The 8687-nt window shown below is 37.7% G+C and overlaps 1 pseudogene; it reads left to right on the forward strand.

The window, feature by feature from the left end:
- The first annotated feature begins 371 nt into the window (after nucleotides 1-371).
- Nucleotides 372-8687, forward strand: part of LOC102812017 — a 61496-nt pseudogene continuing 53180 nt past the window's right edge.

Raw genomic sequence — 8687 nt, forward strand, 5'->3', positions numbered from 1 at the left:
GTAAGCTCTCTAGGGAGAGTTTTTTGAGGAAAATTGCTAGGTGGAATCTATAAATGGCCACCTTGGTTATCATAGAATTAACTGGAAAGAACTGGCCTTAGTCTAACTTTTTCATTTACAGATAAGCAAGGTCTAGGGAAGTTAAATCTAGAACTTGGGTTTTCTAACTTCTGAGTCCTTTATTCTTTATCTGGCACACTGTCTATCTCATTCCATATACATTTAAGAATTTAACAAGCATATAAGTATCATGTGGTTAGGTTCTGTTAGGAACTGACAAAGAACTATGTGTGGTATTATTCTGTGCCTCACTGTGGTGGGTGAATCTGAATACAGATTATTATAAACAGAATATTCACATGTCTGGAACCATGACAGTAGAGAGCAAAGGAACATGTGTTGGTCCATGCTACAGTAGAACTCCAGAGAAGGGCATTGTCTATGGGCTAAAGTCAAGTTTCATGAGGAAGTGGAAAACTGAGGTGGATGTCTCATGGGAAGACTGTTACCAACAGGATCAGGTGTGGGTTTTAAAAAAAAGAAAGTTTAAGGTAAAGTTGGGTAATGACTTGTGAATTTGTTTTGGGAAAGCATCAGGGTAGAACTTTTAAAAATATCATGGAAATTATAGGATATGAGGCATGATGCCTAAACTTTTTTTTTTTTTTTTTTAAGTTTATAAATCTCTGTTGCAAACTCTTAGAGGCTGTTTTGTCGACTGTTGTTTGTGTTAACCATCTTTGAAAATTGAAATCACATTCATTATCAGTTGAAAAATGTAATGAAAAATATTTTTATGGCATTTGGTGGTTTTTAAAACACATTTTTGTTTGTATACTGTTCAATCACTAGAACAATGAGATGTAGATAGGATAGACAGTATTTGCAATTTAGAGATGAAGAAACAAGGTCAGAGTGAATAAATGGCTTGCTCAAACCATAAAAAAAATTGGTTTATTTAACCAAACTGAGTTTGAGTTTCTTGATTTCTGGTCTAAAATCTATCTGCTGAGAAAAAAAGAAAAAAGGGGAAAAAATCACGCATCAACAGTAACTATGGAAAAATTGTATACTGTGGTAATAGCCTCTATTTAAGTTTGCTCGAATATACTTCTCTCCCCATTGCAAAGCTGTTTTACCCCTGAGAAAAGAAGAATTTCTACACACATTGCCAGTTCTGGGTTGACTAAATGATGGTCATGAAACCATCCCACTTGGTTATTGGCTTCTAACTGCCTTGGGGGCTCCTGGCCACAGGGCTGTCATGAGCTGAACTGGGTATGAAAGGGAGTCAAGATGCTTGCTGAGCTGACATTTCCTTCCAGAGTATATTGATGTAGGTGGTGAAAGGTTTGTGTGTGTGTGTGCGTGTTTAAGCTAGATAATTCCACATCTAGAATTCTTCTCAAGGGAGAACATTGGCATAATTCTAACCTGTCAAAAGGTGAAGAGTGTTATTTTCTGCTTCCTTGGCAAAGAAGATTATGAGGAGAATCTGAACTTGAACTCACCAATCCAAATGTACAGAGTGCCAAGAACTGGCTTCTTGCTTTTATTTTTAGAACTTAACTCTCTCCCTCTTTGCCTCTCCCTTTGCTAACCTCCATTCCTCCTTATCCCCCTCTCCTTTTTCCTTCTTTTCATCTTTATTGTTTTCTTCTTATTATTCTTTTTTTTTTTTTTACTAATAAGATTCTCCTTAGCTGGGACTATACCTTGTTATAAAGTATTCATTAATCCAGTTCTCATTTTACTTGACTTTTCAGCTGTGCTTAACACTGCAGAGCATCTCTGCCCATTTTCTTCTGGCTTCTACTCTCCTCTGATTTTGCTCCTAGTTTTTTCTATAATGCTTCCTTAGTTCTCTGCCAGGTTCATGACTCTCTATATGGATATTATTTATTAGAATTCCTAATGGCTCAGTCCTGGACTCTCTTCTTTTCTTGCTTTGGCTTCTTCCTTAGACAAACTCTGTGATCAGACTTCAGTTCCCATCTATATGGCTGAGACTTAGAAATTCATATCTCCTGTGCAGATCTCTTCTTTCAATGTGAGACGAACTTCATAAATGCACTTGGAGATCTCAAAAATAGCTCACATTCAACATGAATAAGACAAATTCATTATGTTCTTCTCCACCAATCCTGACCTTCATTCACTCTTTTCAAATCGTAGTGAAAATGGCAGCACCTCTACAGTTGAAGCATCATTCTTACCCTCCACCCTTATACCAAATTCATCAGCAAGAGCACTATTCCCACATGTATCCACATCCTTCCTGTTTCACTGCTTCCCAAAGTCTTGACTGATGTCATCATCTTTCATTTGGACAATTGCAGGAGCTTTCTGATAGCCGTGGGTGAATTCTTCAGGCCTTCTTCCATTAGCACATGTGGGTAGTACCATTCAAGTCATATTCTCTGTGGACATATGACTAATAGAACATCCAGGGACCTAATGGGCACTTAGTAAGTACTTGTTGACTGTTATGTTTCCCCTTTAATGTGGGGTGTCTGTCATTCCAACTCTTCAGTAGAACAAGGTCATCATACTATCATTGCCTCTATCTTGAGTTGCCATCTTCTCTTCTTCAACCTACAGAGGAAAGATCAGAGAAATTATGTTTTTGCAACTATCGCAGGGACAAAATGAAGCTGAAAGAAATAACTAACTGAGAACAGGCTGAGATAATCAGTGATACATAGTTTAGACTTAGCTCAAAAGGTAGAGAGGGGAGAACAATTACAGCTGTTTTTGTATAAATTTATATACAGATCCAGATAAACACACACAAATAGTTATATTATGTACACCAAAAGCACACATGCACTCTGTACTCAGTGTCTAAATCAGTCATGCTGCATAGTAAACATTTTTTAACTTAGTGAAAGAAACAGAGCAGCTTCTTATCAGACTTTGAAAAAACATTAGCTGCTTGTGTAACTCATTGTAGGTCACCCAAAAATGAAAGGAAAACAAAACAAATTTACTAGTTATGTTGTATTCTAAAATAATTGATTTCCCAAATGATTCCAAGAAAATATTTATCCCTCAGAATTCTTAGAATCTAATTGAGCTACATTTCCTTAATTCCACAATCCTATGCCATCACTGTCTAGCTTTGATTATAATCCTCAGAAACAGATGTCTTATTTTTTCCCACTTACCCATTAAGGAACAGAAGCACATTCAAAATGTGGAGTTGAGACTTGAATCTAAACGTTGTAAAACTAACCTCAAAAAATGTCAAATTTGTGCCCATCAGGAAATTTCCCTTAAGTCTGATGTTTGATAGTAATAATATATAACTAAGATTGTGAAGAATTCAGTTCTCCCTAAATTAATCTATAGAGTTAATGTAGTCCCAATAAAAAGTTTAGCAGGCTGTTTTGGTAGAAATTGACAACATGTATATGGAAATGCAAATAATAAAAAATTTAAAAAGAAACTTTTAAAAAGAAGGAAACTGGACATCTAATACCTGGGAACTTAAATAGTGCATGGAGAAATGGAGCTAAAGGATAATGGAATTTTTCTATGAACTTCGAAGCCTCCTCATATTACTAGATTTCAAAACTTATTTAAAGCTCTGATAATCAAGACAATATGGCATTTGTGAAAAGACATATAGATAAATGAAGCACAAAAGTCTGGAAATAGACCAATGTGTTCATGATTCATTGATTTTCAGCAAAGATGCCAAGGCAATTCAGTGGAGAAAAAAAAAAGATCCTTTCAACAAACAGAGGTGAAACAATGGGTTATTTATAAGGGAAAAAATGAACCTTGACTCTTACCTCACACCACATACAAGCATTTATTTGAATGGATCATAAACCCAACTTAATAACTCAAACTATAAAATTCTAAAAGAAAACACATGACTTCTGTCATTTAGAGACACAAGAGTTCTTAGAGAGACACAAAACTTATGAGCCAGAAAACAAACAAAAAGATAAAATTAAAGTTTTGTAGTTTTTTTTCTGTCTAAGGTTGTTGTTAAGTGCCATTGAGTTGCTACCAGCTCATAGCGGCTTTATGCCCAATAGAACAAAATATTACTTGGTACTTGGCCAACCTCACAATCGTTGCCATGCTTGAGCCCATTGTTACTACCACTGTGCCAATCCATCTCGTTGGGGGTCTTCCTCATTTTGGCTGACGCTCAACTTTAACAAGCATGATGTCTTTCTCCAGGGATGAGTCCCTCCTGAGAATATGTCTGAAGTATGAGAGACAAAGTCTGGCCATCTTGGCTTCCAAGGAGCATTCTGGCTGTACTTCTTCCAACACAGATTTGTTTGTTCTTTTGGTGGTCCATGGTTCTGTTAATTTTCTCCTCCAACACCATAACTCAAATGCATCAATTCTTCTGTGGTCTTCTTTATTCATTGCCCAATATTCATATGCATATGACGTTATTGAAAATACCATGGCTTGGGTCAGGAGCACCTTAGTCCTCAAACTGGCATCATTGCTCTTGAACACTTTAAAGAGGTCTTGTGCAACAGATTTGTCTAACATAATACGTCATTTGATTTCTTCACTACTGCTTCCGTGAGTGTTGATGGTTGATCTCAGCAAAATGAAGTCTTTGAGAATTTCAATCTTTTCTCCATTTATATGGATTTTTTTAAATTGGTACAGTGGTGAATTAAGATGCAACCCATAATGGAGGCTGTGGTCGTTGATTTCAGCATTAAGTATTTTAAGTCCTCTTTGCTTTCAGCAAGCAAGGTTGTACAATCTGTATATCACAGGTTGATAATGAGTCTTCCTCCAATCCTGATGCCACGTTTTGCTTCATTTAATTTAGCATCTTGAATTATTTGCTCAGCATACAAACAGAGTAAATATGGTGAAATAATAAAACCCTGGCACATACATTTCCTAATTTTAAACCATTCAGTGTTCCTTTGTTCTATTTGAACAATTTCCTTGTGGTCTATGTACAGATTCCTCATGGGCACAATTAAGTGTTCCAGAGTACTTACTCACTGCTATGTTGTCCATAGCTTGTCATAATCCACACTATCAAAATCCTTTGTGTAAAAAGTGGGGAGTACAAAGGGGGAAACTTACATTCCAGGAACAGAGGACTTTAGGACCTTCAAGAGAGAAGAACATGAGCGAAATGTGGGACCTTAACAAGAGAAACATCAACACCAGCGATGGAGGCAGACATGATAACAAGGAGAGAGAGCAGCTGAGGACTCTAGATCCATGGAAAGAGAAAGGCTGTGTGCTGGTGGCCCAGAGGCAGGCTTGCAAAATGTGTCCTTTGGTTGTTTTAATGATTATATACTCCTGTGTGTTTTATATACAGGAAAAAACACACAGCAAAAACAAGGAGGGAATAGGGGCAAATACTATTGACCGATCATGCATGGAGGGAATTGTAATCATTGCAATGTAACAAAATACTATTGGTTTTGTGTGAAACTGATGTTCAAACATGTAAACTATCACTCAATTCACAATAATAACTTAAAAAAAATCCTTTGTGTACTCAATAAGCACAGGCAAACGTCTTTCTGGTATTCTCTGCTTTCAGCCAAGATCCACCTGATGTCAGCAATTATATCCATTATTCCATGCCCTCTTCTGAATCCCACTTGAACCTCTGACAGTTTCCTGTTAATGTACTGCTTCAGCCATTTAAAAATTATTTTTTAGCAAAATTTTACGTGCATGCTATATTAAAGATGTTGTTGGATGAATTCCTCATTCCACTGAGTCACCTCTCTTTGGAATGGGCACAATTACGGATCACTACCAACTGGCTGGACTGCCAATTTCTTGACATAGATGAGTGAGTGTCTCCAGTGCCACATCAGTTTGTAATTGGTACCTCATCAAATCCTGGACCCTTGTTCTTGGCCAATGCTTTCAGTGCACCTTGGACTTCTTCCTTCAGTATCGTTGGCTTTTGATCATATGCTACCTCTTGAAATGGTCCACTACTTCCTTTTGGTAAAGTGACTGTTTGTATTCACTCCATCTTCTTTTTATGCTTTCTGCATTATTCAATATTTTGACGATAGAATTCTTCAATATTGCAAGCTGAGGCTTGATTTTTTTCCTCAGTTCCATCAGCTTGCAAAATGCTGAGTTTGTGCTTCTGTTTTGGCTTTTTAACACCAGATCTTTGCTCATTTCATTGTAATATGTGACTTTGTCTTCTAGAGCTACATTTTATAATTTTCTATCCGGCTCTGTTTCCTCCTCATTCCTTCCATTTGCTTTAATATCTCTATGCTGGAGAGCAAGTTTCAGAGTCACTTCTGACATGCACTTTGGTCTTTTCATTCTTTCCTATCTTCTTTCTTTTTCTTTTAAATCCAATTTTCATTTTATTTTCTTGCAGGTTACTTTTTTCTTCTGCCTTTAAGGGCTCAATTCTTTTCATGGGCTTTGATGACCATCATGGGGCAGTACCAGCAGGTCTAAATCAGGATGGGGGTGTTCGGTAGCTTAATGAGAACAGTTCCTGAGCACCTTGTTGTGAATGACAGAGCTCACACAAGAATGCCATTTCACATACAGTTTAGGAAGCACATATGCATTGAAGACACTCACTTTGGAAATATCCCTGACGTCTGTGGCCTCTACTCTGTTTCAAATTTTGAACTTCTTAATGGCCTTGTCTTTGGGCATGCAGTGGGCACAGTTCATGCAGCGAATAGGCCACATGTGCCTGCAGCCCTTTTTGGCACGATCATTGTTTCACCTTCTTTTTGTCATCTTGGAAGCAAGGATCTGACCTTTCCTGTCTTCTTAACGACCTTTTTACTTTCTTCCTGTATGTTGCTCTCCATGTCATTCCACAAATCTTCTGATCTTCCATTGTTACTGTCTAATTAATCAAATTGTTCCTGAGATGATCTCTTTTAAGATGGAATATGTTCAAGGTCACATTTTGGCTCTCATGGACTTGTAATTTTCTTAAGTTTCAGCCTGTAGTTGTATATGAGCAATCGATGGCCTGTTACACAGTCTGCCCCAGCCTTGTTTTGACTGATAATATGGAGCTTTTCCACCATCTCTTTCCACAGATATAGTCAATTTGATTTCTGTGTATTCCATTTGGTGAGGTCCATGTGTATAATTGTTTAAAAAAGATATGTGCCCACACTTGTAGATAATACCCACTTGACCTGGCTTCAATGACTGATGATCAGAGCTAAACCAGAAGAAGAAAGAAGAGGAAAAAAAGAGTAATCTGATACAATTTGATTAACTTGACCTACGGATGTAGTATCTCAAAAGAGGGAACAAATCCTTACATAAAGAATCATTCCCACCCCCTCCACACACAGAGTAGACAGGGATGGGCAACTTGGACATTGGCTACCCAAAATGGCGGGGGGGAGGGGGGATTCAAAGGCAAGAAGTGACTGGCTTACAAGCTTTCAAGAGGGAACCTAGATCCAGGGGGCCTGGAGGAAGGCAGTATCTCCAGTAAGTAGTATCCAATCTGTCTAGGTGGAGCTGATGAAATGAAATGCAGATGGGTCTCTTGTGATACAGTAGTGAATAATTGTTATCAGTACTGATTGTGAGGGCTGAAAATGTAAAGGTAGACATTTTATAGCAAGGAAGGGAGTGATAAACTTTCCAGTCTAGAACCATCAACAGAGAAGAGCTGAGAGCAAGGACCTACCCAGAGGAGCAGTGATGCCTGAGATGGAGGCAGAGACAATGACATGGAGCGATGGAGCAGCTGGGGACTTTAGATCCAGAGAGGGAGAGTGACTGTGTGCTGAAGACTAGGGCGGTGGGGGGGGGGGGAAAATAGGGGGCATGCTTGCAGGGTATACCCTTTGGTTGATTGATGATGCATGGAGGGGATTGTAACCATGGCAATGAAATGATATATGATAGAATGAATGTAAAACTAATGTTCTCCCATGTAAACTATCATATAATTCACAATAAAACATTTTTTAAAAAAAAGGATATGTGCAATGAAGAAGTCATTCGCTTGCAAAATTCTATCATGCAATCTCCAACATCATTTCTATCACCAAAGCCATATTTTCCAATGACTGATCCTTATTCTTTGTTTCCAACCTTTGCATCCCAATCACCAGTAATTTTCAGTACATCTTGGTTGCATGTTTGTTCAATTTCAGACTGAAAAAGTTGATAGAATTCTTCAATTTCATCATTACTTGCTTTAGTGATTTGTGTTTAAATTTGAATAATATTTGTATTAACTGCTCTTCCTTGTAGGTGTATGGGTATTATACTGTCACAGACAGCATTGTACTTCAAGACAGATCTCGAAAGTTTCTTTTTTATGATGAATGTGATGCTATACTATTCCTCTTCAATTTATCATTCCTGGCATAGTAAACCAAGTGATTGTTAGATTCAAAATGACCATTATCAGTCTATTTCAGCTTGCTAACACATAGGATATCGATGTTTATGTGTTTCCTTTCAGTTTTGACAATTTCACATTTCTTCGATTCATACTTCATACATTCCATGTTCTGATTATTAATGGATGTTTGCAACTGTTTCTCCTCATTTTGAGTTGTGCCCCATCAGCAAATGAAGGTGCCATTGACATGTTAATTCAGGTGACTGGGAGGCAGTATACAGAGCTCTGGTAGCATAGTAGTTACAAGTTGGGCTGCTAACCTCAAGGTCAGCTGTTCAAAACTACCAGCTGTTTTGCA

The sequence above is a fragment of the Chrysochloris asiatica genome, unplaced genomic scaffold (genome assembly GCF_000296735.1).
Source record: "Chrysochloris asiatica unplaced genomic scaffold, ChrAsi1.0 scaffold00077, whole genome shotgun sequence".
NCBI lineage: Eukaryota > Metazoa > Chordata > Mammalia > Afrosoricida > Chrysochloridae > Chrysochloris > Chrysochloris asiatica.